The sequence below is a fragment of the Melospiza georgiana genome, chromosome 4, assembly GCF_028018845.1.
Source record: "Melospiza georgiana isolate bMelGeo1 chromosome 4, bMelGeo1.pri, whole genome shotgun sequence".
Classification (NCBI taxonomy): domain Eukaryota; kingdom Metazoa; phylum Chordata; class Aves; order Passeriformes; family Passerellidae; genus Melospiza; species Melospiza georgiana.
Genome location: NC_080433.1, coordinates 41,321,239 through 41,339,169, shown reverse-complemented (window position 1 = coordinate 41,339,169; position 17,931 = coordinate 41,321,239). Strand labels below are relative to the sequence as shown.

Here is a 17,931-nt window from a genome sequence, read left to right as displayed (position 1 = left end):
AGCTTAGTTTGGTCAGGCGTGCAAGTTCGGCAGCTGATACCATCAGCTTTGCTCCCTGAGGCAAAGATAAAACTCTTATTGTTCTAGTTTAACAGAGATGCATAGGACTTGGTGCAAGCCTTTGACATGTATTTTTTTTCTTCACCTAGTATTATTGCCTTAAAAAAATAAGTATTTCCAATTTTTTAACTTCTTCCCCAGAACAAACAAGTAAAATAAGCAAACAAAAAACCTCACCAAATCCCCTAGCTTCCCACTCAAAAAACTGTGTGTATTTTAGTGGTACCCAGAAACTCCAGTTGAAATCAAGAGTCCTTTACAGCATTTGCTGTACAAATGAGTAAGCTGAGTATACATAATTTTCTTTTCAGTAAAATTACCATCTTTCAGAAAAGTACTGTCTTAACAAAAGGACAACAGCATTCCATTTGGACATGAGTTGTCAAATTTTTCAGTGAGATGTAGATTACAAAAATGTATTTTGTTTCATTGCTTTGCTTATCTCAAACACCTTGATTTGAAAATTTTGTTTTCTTTTCCAAATGAATTGAAAAGAATTTGTAGTTTTTGATAAAGCAGTGATAATTTCTGTTTGTACAGACTACATAGCTGTGAGGAAAGTAGTAAAGCACCTAGTCACTTGTAGTTTCCTCTTAAACTGCTCTAAGGTGTTAACTTAGTTATTGTGCTATTTTCTGAAAAAATGGAAAAGAATAATTTTGTATATACATATACACACACAAATTTGGAATTTTTTATTTATGTATAATGACATATGTATGACCTCTGAATGTCAGTAGCCAAATACTGTATGGTACCTTGTGCATCTAACATTGAGCAGAAACAAAGAGGAAACTGATTAAGTTGTTCCATTTATTTTTTCCTTAATGTACATCTGCAGCAGCAGGCTTTATACTGAAAAGCACAAAGATGAGACTTTTTCAAATGCTTCAAGGAGTTCAGTTAACTCAAGTGTTACCCTGTCCTATGGAATTAAACAATCATGAAAACATTCATATGACAGAAAATTCTGAACATCTATAAAGTTTTTATTGTTAAACACTCACTGCTCAAATCCAAAATCTTTGCAGATGTTTCTGATGGACTTTTAATTGAGCAAAGCTTGTTCTCACGTTTTTCCTCCTTTTCCATACCAAGGCCAGAGTAAAATTGGTCCAGAAGAGACCTGAATGATGCAAGTGAAGCTTCCACATCCTAACTCTGAATGATGCAGGTGAAATCCAAGCTTCCACATCCTAACTTTTTGAACACCAGGTCTCTCTTCCTAGGTGTGGAACCCTAAATTTGGACCCCTGGCTTTTGGGGTTTTTTTGCACCCAGTATCAGAGTTGCCTTGGACAGAAAGCTGTTGTCTTTAAGAATTTATTTTTTCATCTGTAATGCTAGAAATAGTAATTTTGAATTTTGTAGATTACAGCCTTTATGTAGATTTGATTTTTGCTGGAGACAGTTTTATGGGGAAAGACTACATTGAATGAAAATATGAATATTTCACTTATTACTAGGCTGCATGTTTCTTGCACACATGTTCAGGCTGAGTGCTGCTCAGCCTGAAAAAATTAGAAAGAATTGTGTCCACGTGCCTGTTCTGGAATTTGTTCTTCATGTTTCCCTAGTGTAATATTGGGAGAGGGCAACTTCAGGAGAAAGGGAAAAAAAAAGTCAGTCAAGGAAAAAGTTGTAGTCTTTTGCAGTGTGATGGAGGGCAAAAGTGTAGAATGGAGCCAAGGAAGAAAAGAAAATAATTTAAAAGTTGGTTAGCTCAAGCCTGTGCTACCTAAGTGATCAGTAACTGAATGCTTTGTAATGGAGCAGTAGAAAAGTTCCTGTCCCTTTCAGTCTACCTAACCTTTAGCTCAGCCCTGTCCAGCTGAGCTGGTACAGCTGTTTCCTAGGCCGTGCTGCAAACTGAACTGAGAGGGAATGCATGTAAAAAAAAAAAAAACAACCTTTAAGCACCACACCCCTCACCCCAAATATCCCAGATACTTCTTCCAGGAGTTACTTTAAAGCTGGATCAGTTCAGTTATATTCAGTCCTTGTCATTGCCCTACAAATAGCTGTACTGACTGGCAGTGAGAGGATAGATGCAGCATGGGCACAGAACCAAGGCATGGAGAGAGATTTGGAGGAGTGGCTGGTTAAGGACCTGGGATTGTGTGATGCCAGACTGTGGCTTTCAACTTTGAAAATTATGACATTTTCTAGAATGTACCACTGGGGAAACTGAGACACAATATATATATATTATGTTTAAGGAATAGTGAAACTACTGACCATCTTCACGATGCTCAGTGAAGTATGAACTGGTACAAGCAACTTGAAGAATGCTCCAGCAGATGGTAGGATATGGTGTATTGTGTGACCAGCCCATTTTTTTCCATTGTGTTCTCATCTTGGAGCCAAATATCCAATGGTAAAAAATGATTGCTACTACACAATCCAGTTATCATGTGCATCCTGATTTATCACATTGAGAACATGAAAACATCCCAGTGTGATTTGAGTAGACTGCCAGGCTTCTAAACAAGGTAGCTGCAAAGCTGGACCACTAGCTGAGCAGATTAATGCTAACCCTTATTTAGAAGCTATTCTTGAGGCATCTTAAAAATTTATATTGTAGACACTTATTAAACGATCCAGCTCTTTTCTCTGTCATCTGTTTATTGGTTATTTCAGTAGTACTTGGCTGCTGATTTTTTTTCTGCTGCCAGGTCTTGTATTCCTGTCTGCCTGTGATGCTCTCACTCGGGCTGGAAAAGTTGTCAGTCTGGACTGCATTTCATTTGGTTAGCTCTATTTTATTCTGATTGACTGACAAGAACGTATTCACTGTCTTGGAGTCAGAAGATTTTGATGGAATTGTATTTATTGTAATCATAAATGAGTTGTCTGAAATTAGAGTAATTGAGAGTTGTTCTGCTGGGGTGAAGCATTCATTGTGGAAGTAAGTTAAACTTCTGTTTCATTTTTCAGGATTCTAGACCTTGAGTAATTTCCAGTGTAAGTTGCACAGCAGGTATGCAGATTGATTGAGTTGTCAGGTGTGATAGGTATCAGAGATTGTACCTGTCAGCAGCTGGAGTTGTGCAAGTTAAACCACAGGACTGGGAGGGGGAGCTTAAATATGGGAGAGAACTGTGATCAAGTTTGTTATTACAGAAAATGTGCAAATACAGAGGCTTAATTGTTTTGTACTTATAATATTCAGCTTGAGTGCAGAAGCATTAATCAACAGTCTTCTGTGCCATTAATAGTACAAAGCTAATACAAACCCTGTTGCGCTGCTCTTTTTTCATCTTGTGGGATTTTTAGGTTTTCTTTTGTTTGCTTGGTTGTTTTGTTGCTTTTTTTAAAGCGTGAGTGGATCCGAATAACATTAGCAGTTAAAAAGATGGGCAAATGCATTAAAAGCTCATTTTTAATATAATGGTAATGATAAAGTATTTATTGCTCTGTGGCTGATGTATGCAAACTGCTGTACAGAAATAACTAAACCAGATGTAACTTCTACTAATGTTGCACTGCTAAAATACAGTAACATTTTACCAGATTGACATATTGTTAGTACAGGGAATTTGTTATACCAAAATAAGGAAATGTATCTTTTCCCATCACATGTTTGATTAAAATCTCCCTCCAGGAGGTCTGTCTCACATGTGGAATTAGTTATTGGTGTCTGTAGCTTAACATGAACCACAAATTGGATTGAAGGATGCATTATCTAGCCTCCTATGCTATTATAACAGTATTGGTTTTGTAAAAGGCAATTTTATTGGAGGCCTATATTTTATTTAAGGTAATGATATAAACCTGGGGCCTCCATGGATGACGTGGTCAACCACCAAACCATATTTTATAAAACTCTGCTTTCTTTTATGGTCTTGGAATGGTCTTAGTTGTGGGTGATATGCTGCTGGGCATTAGATAAAGCTACTGATTTTTGAGAGCACTCTAAACTTCAAATAGGCCACTTTCTGCATTCTTTAGTCTTTGAAGTTGCTACTTTTAGAACTATTGTGCTTTGAAAAGCAATATCAAAACAAAATGCTGCTCTTGATTTAAATTTGCAGTTTTATTCTTTTCTTCTGAGGAGCTCTGAAGCCTTCGTAATGTAGTAGTCAGTGTTGCTTATTGCTCATCTCTTCTCCATTTGCAAGTTATGCTGTTTTGCAGTAATGTTTCATTGTTATTTAAAATCCGACTCAATGGTTTATTTTCCGCTCATTTTCCACCATCTAAGGAATTTATTATGCTGAACTTACCCAGAGGTCTTGATATTTTGGCACAACTGATTGGAAACCTATTATTTTGTAAGTTATTTCTCTTTTGGGTGGGCATAGTCCAGTCTTGTCTCCATGTCTTTGAAGTATAGTATTTACAGTTTTTAGACTGTTAGGGCAGTAGCTACTCCCTTGCAGGACAGACTTCATCCTTGGACTGAGATATTTAGTAAATATGCTTTTCATAGAGGCTGCTTTTATTCCAGTAAAAAATAATAAATAGCTTACAGCTTCAAAACATGACTTGACCTTTCACGGGGTTCATTTTGCCTAACAAGAGTCACATATTCAAGTGCACTGAGCTGTCACATATTGCATTTGTGGGCTGGGTAACCCTTAGCATTTCAAGAACTCTGAAGAGATTGAGGGCTCCATTTCCAGCTGGGGCCCTGTTTATCCCTAGCATCTCTGATTCTGCAGTAGTCAGCTGGGGGTTAATTTTCCTGTCAGCTTTAGGGCTGTACAAAATGTTGAAAACGGTGAGACGAATGTGCCTGTGCATACATTGCTCATATTTGGGGATGAGCCAGCCTGATGCTTTTCTCTTCACTCTGCTGGATGGCAACAGCATGAGGCCTGTGTGGTCTTGAACATCACTCCTCCCACCAGATATTTCCTAGAAAAAATAAGCTTTTTCCAGTTTACTTCTCCCTTGATAATTTCAAGTAGCTAATACTGCTGTTTCCTGTAGTTCCCACAGCTCCTTGCTGCTTTTCTATTTGATCCTGAAATAAGAAAAGCAAGATTGGTCTCCACTGTCTTTTCAGAGATATTGATCTCCTGCAGGTCCCTGTGATGTCAGTGGAGCGGTACTGAATTGGACATCAATATGTATAAATAGCTGTTGTTTCCTGAAAATATTTTCACGGGGTGTTTTAAACCACTGGAACGGATCACATATGACAGAAATACAGCATTTTAGGGCAAATTTATCGGAGTTGTATCTTGTGAAAAATGAAAAATCATAAGATGTCTTGCTGAAGTCGCTGACACTGGCATAATACAGATTATATTTTAATATTAAATCTTTAATATCTTCATTGGAATCCCCATTACTTTTATCTATCCACTTGAAATCTACAGTAATATTTAGGAGCCTGTATTTGAGAATGCCTCTCTAGAAGAATGAAAGAGGCAAAGTCTTCTTTAATAAATAAGTAAATAAAAAATGAGAGATGGCTTTTATATTTACAGGAACTGTGGAGAACCTTCAATTTACCAGAGAGGTTAGTTTGCCAGAGAAAGTTTGTTACTATCTTCAGTGCTGCATGAGATTATATTGCATGGTAGCATACAAAGCATGCTGTGCTGCTCCATTCTTCCCTGTTGTGGTTTAACCTCAGCCCCACACAGCTGCTTGCTCACTCCCTCCCCTTAGGCTGGAGAAAGGGAAAACTCAGAGACTGAGATAAAGGTAGTTTGACAGGTAAACGAAAGCTGTGTGTGCAAACAAAGCAAGGAATCCATTCACTGGTTCCCATGGACAGGAAGGTGGTCAGCCACATCCAGGAGGGCAGGGCTCTGTCATGCACTGGCCTTGGGAAGACAGACACCATCACTCAGAATATCTGCCCCTTCCTGCTTCTTCCCATAGCTTTAAGTGCAGAGCATGGTGCCTTATGTCTGACACATCCCAGTGGTCAGCTGTCCTGGCTGTGCCCCCTCACAGCTCCTCGCTGGTGGGGCAGTGTGAGGGGTGGAAAGAGCCTTGATGCTGTGTGAGCACTGCTCAGCAATAGCTAAAACATCCCTGTGACATCAACACTGTTTCCAGCACAAACCCAAAACAAGGCCCATTCTAACTACTATGAAGAAAATTAACTCTATCCCAGACAAAACCAGCACATTCTCCCTGGCTTAAAAAGGATCTCATTAAGAGGGACAAGGTAAGAAAGTTTCCACAGGCTTTGCATAGTTTTTGTTAGCACTTATTTTTCATTCTGAGGGTACATGCCAATTACTGACATCAACAGCATGACTTTTTCATGGTGGTTTTTAATTACAGGGTATTGGAGGGGCTCACTACTTTCGACTCTACAAAATCTTTGCAAATAATACAAATTGGAAAATGTTACTCTCCTAACTTTTAATGTTTTCATGATATTTAGGAATCAATTGAAAGCACCAAGCTTATCATATTGTCTAACAACTGAGTTTCAGAATATCAGGCATTATTATACATGTAGGTTTTTCTTCATCTTAGTGACTAGTTAGCTCCTTAATTAAAGAAACTCTGTAAAGCTGTTTCCACAGAAGCTGAAAACATTCCTGTTTAAGACAGCAGTATGAAAGAACAGTTAAATTTCATACTTTTTGTTATGGTTAGTCAGTGCTTAATACTTAAATGTATTTTATGCTCTGATAAGGGGACTTGGGTTTCTGCAAACTTTGAGGGATAAGAAATATATGTAGCTTTGGCCAATCTTCAGTTTTCCATTTGTTCCCTAGCTAGAAAGCTGTGTTCCTTTCCCCTCTGGCTCTGCTTCTCCCATGGGTCAGTTGACCAGGTACTGGCCGCAGAATGGAAAAAACACCATACAGTGCTAAAGCTCAGTGGTGTTTTAATGAGTTAAACATTTCCTGGTGTAATTCCTTTTGTGCAGATTTGCCTCAGGAATTCTGCCTTTCTGCTTAAACCTGGTTTAGTGCCATGGTTAAAATGCATGCATTCATGGTTGTGTTTCTCAGGTATGGACTGTATTTGTTAAATGCCACACAGAAAGTTTATACCCATACCTGTGTGTTCAATCATAAGTACTTTAGATTGGCCTCTTAATGTCATGTTTAGACACCTAAATGTCGTGGTTTGATGAAGTGTGGAATGCTTGTCGCTCCTGGTGAACTTTACCTAATGAACCCATTGCACTTGGTCAATCGCAGGTAAATAGCAAGCGAAACCTCTTACTCCCAGAAGTCAGGGCATACAGTCATAGTGTCAAAAGAGGAAAAACCTGGAAGTATATCCTCAATCAGAATCAGATAGATTAGGGAGTAGGTGCAGCTTCTGGATGCTCTGAGTTCTGACTTCCAGTTTGTTACAGCACCCTTGGGAAGGATAAGGCTGCTGAGAGTGAGAAGGTCAGGCTGCTGACTCTTTGAGCATCTTAACTGTGGTCATCTAAGTTTCAGCACTGTAGTCCTCTGACTGCATTGCCCAACTTTGTTCTATAGAGCTGCATTTTCAGTTGTCTTACTAGAGTCCTGCCCAAGAGAAAGCCATTCCTGGTACATCAACACGAGCTCTGCTTCCAAACCTGAGAGAACTTCTTTTGAAGGGACAGAACCATACACAAAGGGAGAACTTTTCTGATGTTAGGTTTAATTTTGAACTTTCTGGCTTATGCTCAGTTTTATTTAAATAGTAATGATTTAATGATTACATACATGCTTTTTCTTAGTGAGTGGCTCCAAACATTAACTTATGTAGACAGTTACAATATTAAAAAGAGGGGAAGTACAAGTGTATGAGATTTACAGTGGAAACAGCCAGTGATAGAAGACAGCAAACACTTTTTGGCATATTTACTGGAGGAAGTGGACAATATTTTGTACCTATTGCATGTATTTCTTCCCACCTGCAGTATAGATTAAGTATGGGGAGGGAAGGAACCCTTGGTTGCAGTTTTGTAGCTGTCTTTATGGGTCAGTTACTGCAAGGTGAATTTCCAGCCTCACTGACCTAGAATGTCACTTAGAAAGCGAAGAATCTCTTGATACTATGTGTAGTCCTCATTGGGAGAAAGGGAAAACAAAATATGTTTTATTCTTGAGTTTCTAGGAAACTAATTGAAAGTGTGCATGTGGAAATTATGTTAAAAATTATCCAGAAGGTTTTGGGGGAAGGGAGAGAGAATTTTTGTACTTGGCATTTAAATGCCAGGTAGAACATATGTACCTTTTTATGATCAGAACTGTAAGACTTTCAAACACATACACAGATTTTTTTTTTAAGGCTGTAGATTTGATTAGGTTGTACAAAAGTCAGAGCTTCTGTGACATTTAATCACCAAAATCTTGTTTTTCTCATTGACAATAAAATATGGAAATAAATTCCCATAGCAACAAAGTCTTTAGAGTGTAGGGACATACTGAATTAATAAAGGCAATGAGAGAGCAAGGGAAAAGAGAGGGTAGAATTGTACTGAGTCTCTAAATTCTGCCTCTCCCAGAAAACAGGACTTTGGGGCTTATGGGTAAAGTTTTTTGCATGTTTTAGTCTGCATGTTTTAAAAGTATCCTGGGCAGCTTGTATTGCTGTAGAGTACAATGGAGATTGCAGCAATAGCAATGTTCATTTAGTAGGGATTTTGAGATTATGGTTTTTTCTTAAAACATGTTTATTATACCTCTATCTCTATACTTGGAAACTTTTCTCTTTAAAACATTATTAAAAGTAGCAAAACATCACCACAAAATAGCTCTCACAAGTTTTAAAGCAGAAGAAATGCCTATTTTATAACTTTAAGTCTTGCTTCTTTAGACTATTTAATGTATAGCATTTTTGGCTGTTTGTAATTTGAAATCTATGGAAAGTCAGCATTAGTGATCTTGAGGAGTGATTTTTCTTTGTTTCTTTGTTTAAGCAACTACATTTTTACCTCTTCTGATCTGAGCTGTTAGCCAAGAACCTGACAGTTTGTGGGTAATTCTGGTTGAGAATATGGATTGAAAGATACCAGGTTCCATGAATATGCAATCCTATTTATTTTTAAAGAAAATCCCAAGGATGATTTCTTCCAGAACAAAAATTACCCAACTATGTATCTTTATTCCAGTTCAAAACATCTTTCAGCTAGAAGGTACCTGCATAATATATATATTTTTACCTTGTTCTCTTTGCACGTCCTCTGATCTCTTACTGATTCATACACCTACAATACCATACCAAACCAACCATCCCCATACCAAGCTAGAAAAGAAAAGAAATCTCCCCAAACAACAAAATTTAAAAATTCCCTCAAAACAAACAAAAAAACCCCAACCACATCCCCTCCATATATCTTTTTTCTGGTAGTGACATTTTTGCTTGGAAGAGTACAATTAATTTTTTAGTCAGCTTCTGTAAAAGCTTGCTAACTTCAGGGACCTTGGTACAGACTGCAAAAATGGATTTAAAGGCAAGGTTAGTGAGTAGAGCCCTTGGCTGCATCATACTAGACTGATACTAGTGCACAAAATTTGAGGCTGGCCAGATGGTACATATCTGTTAGTTTTAGAATTTGACCTAAGTTTTTATGAGCCCTCTCTTTGTCAGGACACCTTGTAGTCAAAATAAGTTAGGACTATTGTCATCTCAGGCCTTTCAAAATAAGAAGTGTTAATAGTCTAGAGGTAAACTTTGGAAAGTTTTAATTTGCTTTGTGTTTTACAAATAGGTAGAATAAATTTTTTCAGGATTTAATGTCTAATACTGAAGTTTGAAAAAGGAAAGAAAAATTCCTTACTTGTTCAAAACTGTGCTTCTTATTCGATTTTAGGATACTTTCAGATAAAACCATGTCCTGGCTGCAGTTGTGGCAGATTATTTGATATCTGTAATCCTTCTTCTTACTTGCAGTTACACTTTAGGTACTATATATAACCCAAATTTTTTTGAAAAAGCAAAACAAAACAAGAAAAGAAGACCAAGCACAATTAATATCTATTTCTATTTTAATTATTGGTTTGATAGGTCTGTGTTGATGTATTTTAATTTTTGTATTGATATATTTTGAATTTTTGTATAATGTGATCTCTAAATACAACTTGGATGGATTTAAAAAAGGTAAGTTTTTTTTTAATTTTCAGACCAGAAAATTGTTTGCACTCCAGCACAGACCACGATACATCTGGAACTATCTTAGCTGTAGATCCTATTAAATAACCATTTCTGCCTTGGCACTGCCCTGCTCATGGTGTGGCGCGTTATCAGTGTGGTCTGTGCAGTGCAGTCTGTGGTCACACTGAAACAGAAAGGGTTGATGTGTCCTTGTGCTCTCAGGTTGGTCTCCAAGGCTCTGAAACACCCAGATGGCTCCTCTGTGCTCTGATAATTACCCCTGGCATCATTAGGTGAAATTCTGAAGGTACGGGTGTCAGTGTAGCTTCTTCACTGTTAATCTGCCTGACTCATGTTTGTGACTGCAGATCTGCGTCCAGTAAGGAGGTGGTATCTCTGTGTAGGAGCTACCTGGCATAAATATCTCCTTCAGTTATAACCTGGTTTTCTAGTGGAAATTAATTCAGTCTGAGACTAAAACCTTACTCTGAAGCAGCAGAGATTTATTAGTAGATTTATTAATAAAGACAGTGCTTTTTGACTTAGCCCTTATTGCTCAGTGTTTTTAGCTTCAGGTCTATACCAATCTTAATTAAAATGTTTGCTTTTCTCTCTGTGATATTTAGAATGAAAGAATTAAGTCCGAGTCTTTGGACTATTTGCTGAAATTATAAGGAAAAAAGGGAGAAAGTAAAGGTGGAAAAAAAGCTCATTGATTGGGAAGTTGAGTGTATGAAAATTTGGGAACCTGTACAGGTCAAATATCTGTATTAATCAGCAGAATTGCTCTTATCAATCAGATGATATAGCTCCTTTCCTTGGTCCTTATTGTATGCAGTGTTTGTACTTTTTCTTGTAAATTTTGACAGAGTAATGAAAAGTGAAATTTTAGAAGATCTTTTTTGATATGTGACCTTCTTTTCCATGGCATTGGTGGTTAGCAACCAACGTACTGCCTCCATGGGTTAATAAATTCATGTTTTAATACAGTAACTTGTTTTGCTTGTAGTGCAGCAGGCAGCTTCAAACCCTCAGGGAGAGCTTTATAAATGTCAGGTGCACTCCTTTGCTGTTTCATTCTCTCGGCATTGTTACAGTATTTTGATTGTATGTTATATTACTGTGATACACAAATAATTTAAAATGCTAGTATTTCTTCAGGAAAAAGGTATTTAAAAGAACCCTAAATGTATGTGTCTGAAAATGCAGGCTTAACCTTTTTGTGAGTCCCAAAGCCATACTGCTTCACATCAACAGACATCATCTGAGCCTGTCAACATGAAGAGATACAGCAAAATGGCTCCAAAATTTTCTGGTTAGAAATACTTGAAGTCTTTTTTAAGGAAGCTAATTTTTCCGTGCATTAAAGGAAATAAGTAATTTTTCCTCATTTCCCTCCCCTGTTGATACTTTCAGTAGTTGTGAAAATTTAAGTCTGTCATGTTTTCTCTAGGTAGTTTTTTGGTAAGCTGATATATTCTGCCAGTAGCTGGCTGCTACAGCCAAATGTTAATTCCAGAAATGCAAACTCCTTGTGAAACCCTCCTTAGGTGTAAGTGCCCTGGCAGCCAGGAGGGCCAGCCCTGTCCTGGGGTGCATCAGGCACAGCATCACAGCTGGGAAAGGGAGGGGATTGTCCCACTCTGCTCTGCACTGGGGCAGCCTCACCTTGAGTGCTGGGGGCAGTTTTGGATTCCATGGTATAAGAAAGATTTTTAACTATTAGAGAGCATCCAAAGGATGGCAACAGAGATGATGAAGAGCCTTGAGTGAAGCCGTAGGAGGAGCAGCAGAGGTCACTTGGTCTGCTCAACCTGGAGGAGACTGAAGGGAGATCTCACTGCAGTTACAACTTCCTCAAGAGAGGAAGAGGAGGAGCAGGCATTGATCTCTTCTCTGTGCTGCCCAGTGACAGGACCTGAGGGAATGGCCTGACGTAAGGGGTGGTTTAGGTTGGATATCAGGAGAAGGTTCTTCAGCCAGAGGGTGGCTGGGCACTGGAGCAGGCTCCCTGGGGAAATGGTGACAGCACCAACCCTGACAGAGTTCAAGAAGCATTTGGACAACAGGCACACGGTGTGACTCTTGGGGATGTTTCTGTGCAGGGCTAAGAGGTGATATTGATGCTCGTGGGTCTCTTCCCACATGTGGGTCCCCACAGCATATTCTGTGGTTCTGTATGTTGTCCTTTTACTAGAACAGAGGATCTGAGAAGGGTAGGGTTTTTTTTTTGCTTTTGACATACTATATTCAACCCCTGTGCCTCCTTGCTCCTTGCCCATCTGCTGCAATTTTTATGATGCCAAATGTTTCTTTAACAGGTGCTCTGTTGAGCTCAAATACACATTTGGAACTGGAAGGGGGACCTAATTTTAATGATGTGCAATTTCAAAGTGGCTTTAAGAAATCAGAGTGATTTGCTTCTGAGAAATTGCAATCTACAACTAATGATCACAGATGTTCACTCAGGTATAACAAATAATTACCATGCCTGTAAAGGATACAGCTTTGCCATTCCTATCTTCCACTTAATGCTTCAAAGTATTGCTAACTTATGCTATTAGCTGTTACTTCAGAAGACTGCCCTTGGGATTGCATTAAAGTGGATTTATAGTCCTGTGTTTTATGAAGATATATGTAATAATTTAGGAACTACTACCAAAAATTGATTAGAAATATGAATATGAAAAATTGTTTGAAGAAAGTGCTACTTAATGCAAGGGATTTTTTTGAAAAAAGGACAACTGTGTAAAGAAAGTTTGGGTGGTGGTGTTCCAAAATAAAAGCCAGGTGTTAGAAGAGGAATGATTTAAAGATGCCCATTGTAAAAGCATGTACTGCCATATCTTCCTGAAAATAAGGGTCAGTGAATTCAACCTGAATATATATATGTTTGCTGTGCTATGAGAGAAACTGTCATTGAAATAGATTTGTGGGCTGTGTCATTCTGCTGTAATGCAAGAGTGAAGTTATTTTTGGTATATAACATTTTAATATTTAAAAGGAAAATCTTTTTTCAAAATTTTCTCCACATGAGATAATTATGTGTAAAAAAGGTTAGAAACCAGACAAGACCAGCATAAAATTGTTGGCTAGATGCCTTTTTTTTTTTTTTTAAATAAGAGAAATAAGAAAAAAAATTTCAAGTTTAGCATAATGATGACAGTTCACCGATAATTTATAAAGAGTTGAATAATATAAACATAATTATTGAAGGGACTTTCTTTCATGTTCTCTAGCAAGGAATGAGCCTCTAACACCAGGTTGTCAGAATATTCCTTCAAATTAAGATGGAAGCCTTTTATAAGGTGTGAGCAGAGCCAGATCAGAAAGGTTCATTATCAGGAGGGAAAAAAATAGATAAATTGTGGAAGTGGAATGTGTTCCTAATTCATAGTCTGATATCTTAAGATGTTGTCTTTGCCTTCATGCTTTGTTAGAAGGAACATGTCCTATGAAAATGTAAATCTTAAGGAAAGAGAAGTGTAAATACACATTATCTGTAGAAGCTTATTAGAAGAAACGTCAGTTCAGACTCTGTCATAAGCACACAACAGATCAGGCCAAGATGTGATCAAGACTTTTATTAAACTAGTTTCTGCAAAACAGTCCTTTGCTTTAGAAGAACAATACAGGCCAAACCTAAACATTATTAAATTATATGTGCCAAGACTGTAAATTTCCCAGAGAAGGCTTTCTTTTAGGAAAGACAAAACTCAGTTGCTCTCATGTTAGCTCTGTACTGTCCCAAGGACCCAACTCTTTATTCTTTAGAGTGGTCAATGATAACCTAAAGCAAAAAAGTTCAAAGACTTTTCTAAACATATCATCTTTAAAATTCCAGCAAGGAAATGAAGTAGGAAAAAATCGCTGAACCTGAAAGACCTGCTAATTGCCCTCATATCTCTGAACCATGTGAAGAATTACTTTGTCAGTAAGACTGATAAGTGTGTATGTTGCTCTGTAGGTCTAGTAGAGTGTCTTATTAGAAAAAGAGTTTGAAAATAGGTATTTGACCAGTCTTTATACTCTGAACTATTATTTAGGGAACTGTTAACTACTGATTAGAATGCCTAGACAACTGAATGACAGCAGATTTTTTTGAGTTCAGGGGGTAAGCTGAAGAACTTAAAATGTATTTTAATATTTTATTGTTTATCTCTGGATATAACAAACCTCTCAGAAAGTTATGCTGTTGTGTCTCTCTCCTGTCAAGTAAATCATTATAAAAACATGTGTGAAGCACCAGGAGATTCTCACTTCCTCCACCTGTCAATCCTAAAAGGGAAAATATCGTCCCTCAAAATTAGTAAATGCTATGATATATTTTTACAGAAAGCTGAAGTCCCCTGCATTCCGTTTTATGAATTACATTTTGTGTGATACCACTTCAAAACCAAACCTGTCAGTCTGAAGGTAACATCATTAATTAAAGTCGATCAGTCACTATATCTGTAATGCAGTCTGGAGACCCCAGGACACTTCTCAATTAGCAAGCAAGAATAAAGCTTGTTGAGATCTGCACCACTGAGATAGCTTAAGAAAAACTCAGTGGGAAGAGATAAGCTGACAGTTGTAGAGTCTAATCTGTAAGTGCAGACATGACTGCAGGTAGCACATTTCAGGCATGAACCAGGAAAGTGCCATCCTGTCAGCCCAGCACTGTAAGGGGTACCAGGGTGTCTGTCACAGTCACTGGGGGCTCCAGGAGTCAAGGGAATGGTTCAGCAGCAGAATTCCTTGTGTGGAGGGGCCAGGGGACAACACATTTAGGAGATTTTTTCTAACACATTTAGGATGCCAAGTACTGGAAGCAGGTAATTTGCTCTGAGTCAGAGAAACAGAAATATATGAAATCCATATCTGGTAATTACAGGTGATTAGCATAATTGGGTTTCCTTCTGAGTATCTTCCATTTTTAATTCTTCTAGTTTGTATCTGGGAGGAATTTAATTTTAAAATTCTTCCTGATGAAACTTTGAACTTGGAAATTTTAGACATCTCAGTGTTAAATTCTCCCTACCTATTAACAAAATAATATTTTTAATATTTTCTTCCCAGTATCCTCCTAAACTGGCCTTGACAAATGGATGTTAGTTCCAAACTTACTTCTAGAATTTATAGCCTAGCTATAAATGTTGTTTAGGCCAAAATTTAGCACAGATCATAAAGTGACAGAAAATAGATTTGATATTCCTGAACTATAAATAAAATTTACAAATTTTCTATCTCACAGAAGATCTTTAGCAAGTTAACAATCTCGAGGTGGTGTTGTCTCAGGAATTAGTTTTAGTGTAAACTTATTTTAAAAGAATAAAGATTGCATTAATATGCTTGGAATTTCTGTCCACCTTTCTACTTACTTACTTAAGTGTCCATCAGTCAAGGAGAAGCCAATTTGACAAGGGAACAGTGTTCTCAAAGGTGAAGCACTTAAAAGCTTCATTAAAATTGTAATAGGAATAGAGAAGAGACAAGCTTCCCTGAGAGAAAAATAATTCAGGAGCACCTATTTAGATACTGGAAATCCAAGCAGCAGCAACACATTCTGAGTTCTGTATCAGGCAGGAAGCCTCTTGCCACGGTATGTGCATTCAGGGCAAAGCAGGCTTCATTAATGCTAATGTTTGCAAACTAATTGTGTGTAGGTGTCTTACAAGTTTGTTTGTTTTGCACTCCTCCAGAAATACCTAAGCTTTATGCTGATGCACAGTCCTACTCCCCAAGGGCAAAAGTAGAGAGGTATTCAGTTGAAACATCTAAGTTGAGAACAAATTTTTCTTTCAGTCCTCATCACTGATAATCAAAACCTTCCTCATTCAAAATCTTCAGAAACAAATAACTGAATAGGATTTGTCAGAAATCTGTCAGAAGGTATGTTTTCAGTCTGGTTTTTTTGTGTGTGTTTTTGTTGTTGTTTGTTTTATTGTTTTAGGTTTTGTTGGTTTTGTTTTTTTTTAAGGCAATGCTCAAAACTGACTAGTCCTCTCTATATGGACCTGTGCTCACTATCACCCAAGTCACATTATATTCTCTTATCATTTTCCTTTCTCTTGCTTTTGCATGGGAATTCCAAAACAATAGTCAGTGTACAATTTTGGGGAAAGTTTGAATCATATGCTTGTATATGAAATTTCATTTTATACATTACAAAGAGATAAACCTATCACTTAGCTGAAAGATTCTCCAGTTTATGACCAAAGTTTTAAACACTTACAGGAGCTATTAAAAATGTTCTTTAGGTTTTCTAGTATTTATGAATCACTATATAAAGGAGTGATACTTAATCTTTTGTTTGACACAGAATCACTTAATCTTTTGGTTTTGCAAGTCTGCTTAAAAATGTTACCAAGATGAGAATTAGCAATTGTTTTTCCCCCTCTTTTTTCCTTTGTAATGTTTAAGACAGAATATTCTCTGTGGCTACTTGATCAAAGTTCTCAATCCTTTATAAGTTTTCTAAAACTACTTCAGAGCTTTCAAATAAAATGTGTTTCTTTTTGCTTTGAAAATAAAATAATTGGCAGTAGTTGCAGGAAATGCTTCTTGAAAATGGTAAGCAGGTTTTTAAATGCTTTCATATTTTAGAATAATGTATTTAATTTTGCTTTGTTTTCTTAATAGTTATAGAAGCTTTTGTCAATTCTAAAAATATGATGAGGAAAGTGCAAAATAATGTGACTACTCTTCTTGTAGCTGGTTATAACAGAAATTTACTAGAAAAATGAATGTTTATCTCACAGGGCAGTGCTACAAAGTGTAGATTTTCCCCTGAGGAATCTGACAATATTTGCCTTTCCCCTTTCTCTGCTCTAGTATCTGTTAAAATACTTACCATGTGCCAACATGCATTAAACTGCTTTGGCAAGATGAGAAGAACTTCTGAGAATGTCAGGTTCTGTCAGCTTCTACCATTGACCCATTATTACCCTGGACAAATTCATTATTATAGATTATTTTTCTGTGGATTAGGAATGATAATAGTAGAATGTTTCCATGATTTCCACAAGTAGCTATCCTCTAAAAAGCTTAATTTCTATAAGCTGATTTGCTATAGGTTTATTTATATGTTTTTGGAAGTAAATGGCATTTATGGTGTAGATTCCTCTTTCTTGAAAGATGTGCTCTATTTGGTTTTAGGTTTCAACTTTTATAAAGTTGGTAAGAGACCAGCAATTTTAGAAAATGTCTCTTTTGTCCATGAGATTCCCTTACTGAGAAATTTTCCAAATAGGACTTAATCAGAATAAAAGATATATGGAATATTCAGTCTTACAATTTTGAAGACTAATTTGTGTCAAGAAAAGGCCTGGTATTGGAAGAATTTCAGAATATGTTAATTTTGTCTAGTGGTAAAATTGAAACTTTTCAATTTGTAATTTTGCACTCTAAATTAAACTCCATTATAAGAGTTGTTTAGTAAGTTTTCTCTTTTGCCTCTCTTTGAGATTGCATTAAGCCTTCATTCCTCCAAGGGGAATGCCAGTTAAACTAAGTGGTAGATCTTGCCCTTCTTTTATGCAGGTTAACTGTATCAGATTCCAGTCAGTTTTGTCAAATTGTATAATTTACAATAACTCCAAAGAAAGACTGGAAATACAGTCTTTAGAGAAAAGTGATTTGCATATATATATATATATATATATATATATAAAATTTATAATTCTGTGCTATTCAGTGGTAAGTTTCTTCATTCACGTTTTATGTGCTGCACTGGCCACTGTAGTGTTATGAAAACCTGTTCTATCTCCATACTTCTGTCAAGAGGTCCTGCAGTTACTCATCAGCAGTTCAGTCTTTGCTGGAGCTGTGTTAGTTGGGCACAGTGGAGGTTTTCTTTGAAGTGGTGGTTGTTTCCCACCTGCACAG

The 17,931-nt window shown here is 37.1% G+C and overlaps 1 protein-coding gene across 1 annotated transcript in view; it reads left to right on the top strand.

The window, feature by feature from the left end:
- TMTC2 (transmembrane O-mannosyltransferase targeting cadherins 2) overlaps positions 1-17,931 on the top strand; it is a 236,016-nt gene that overhangs the window by 101,042 nt on the left and 117,043 nt on the right. The gene's annotated exons all lie outside the window — the stretch shown is intronic.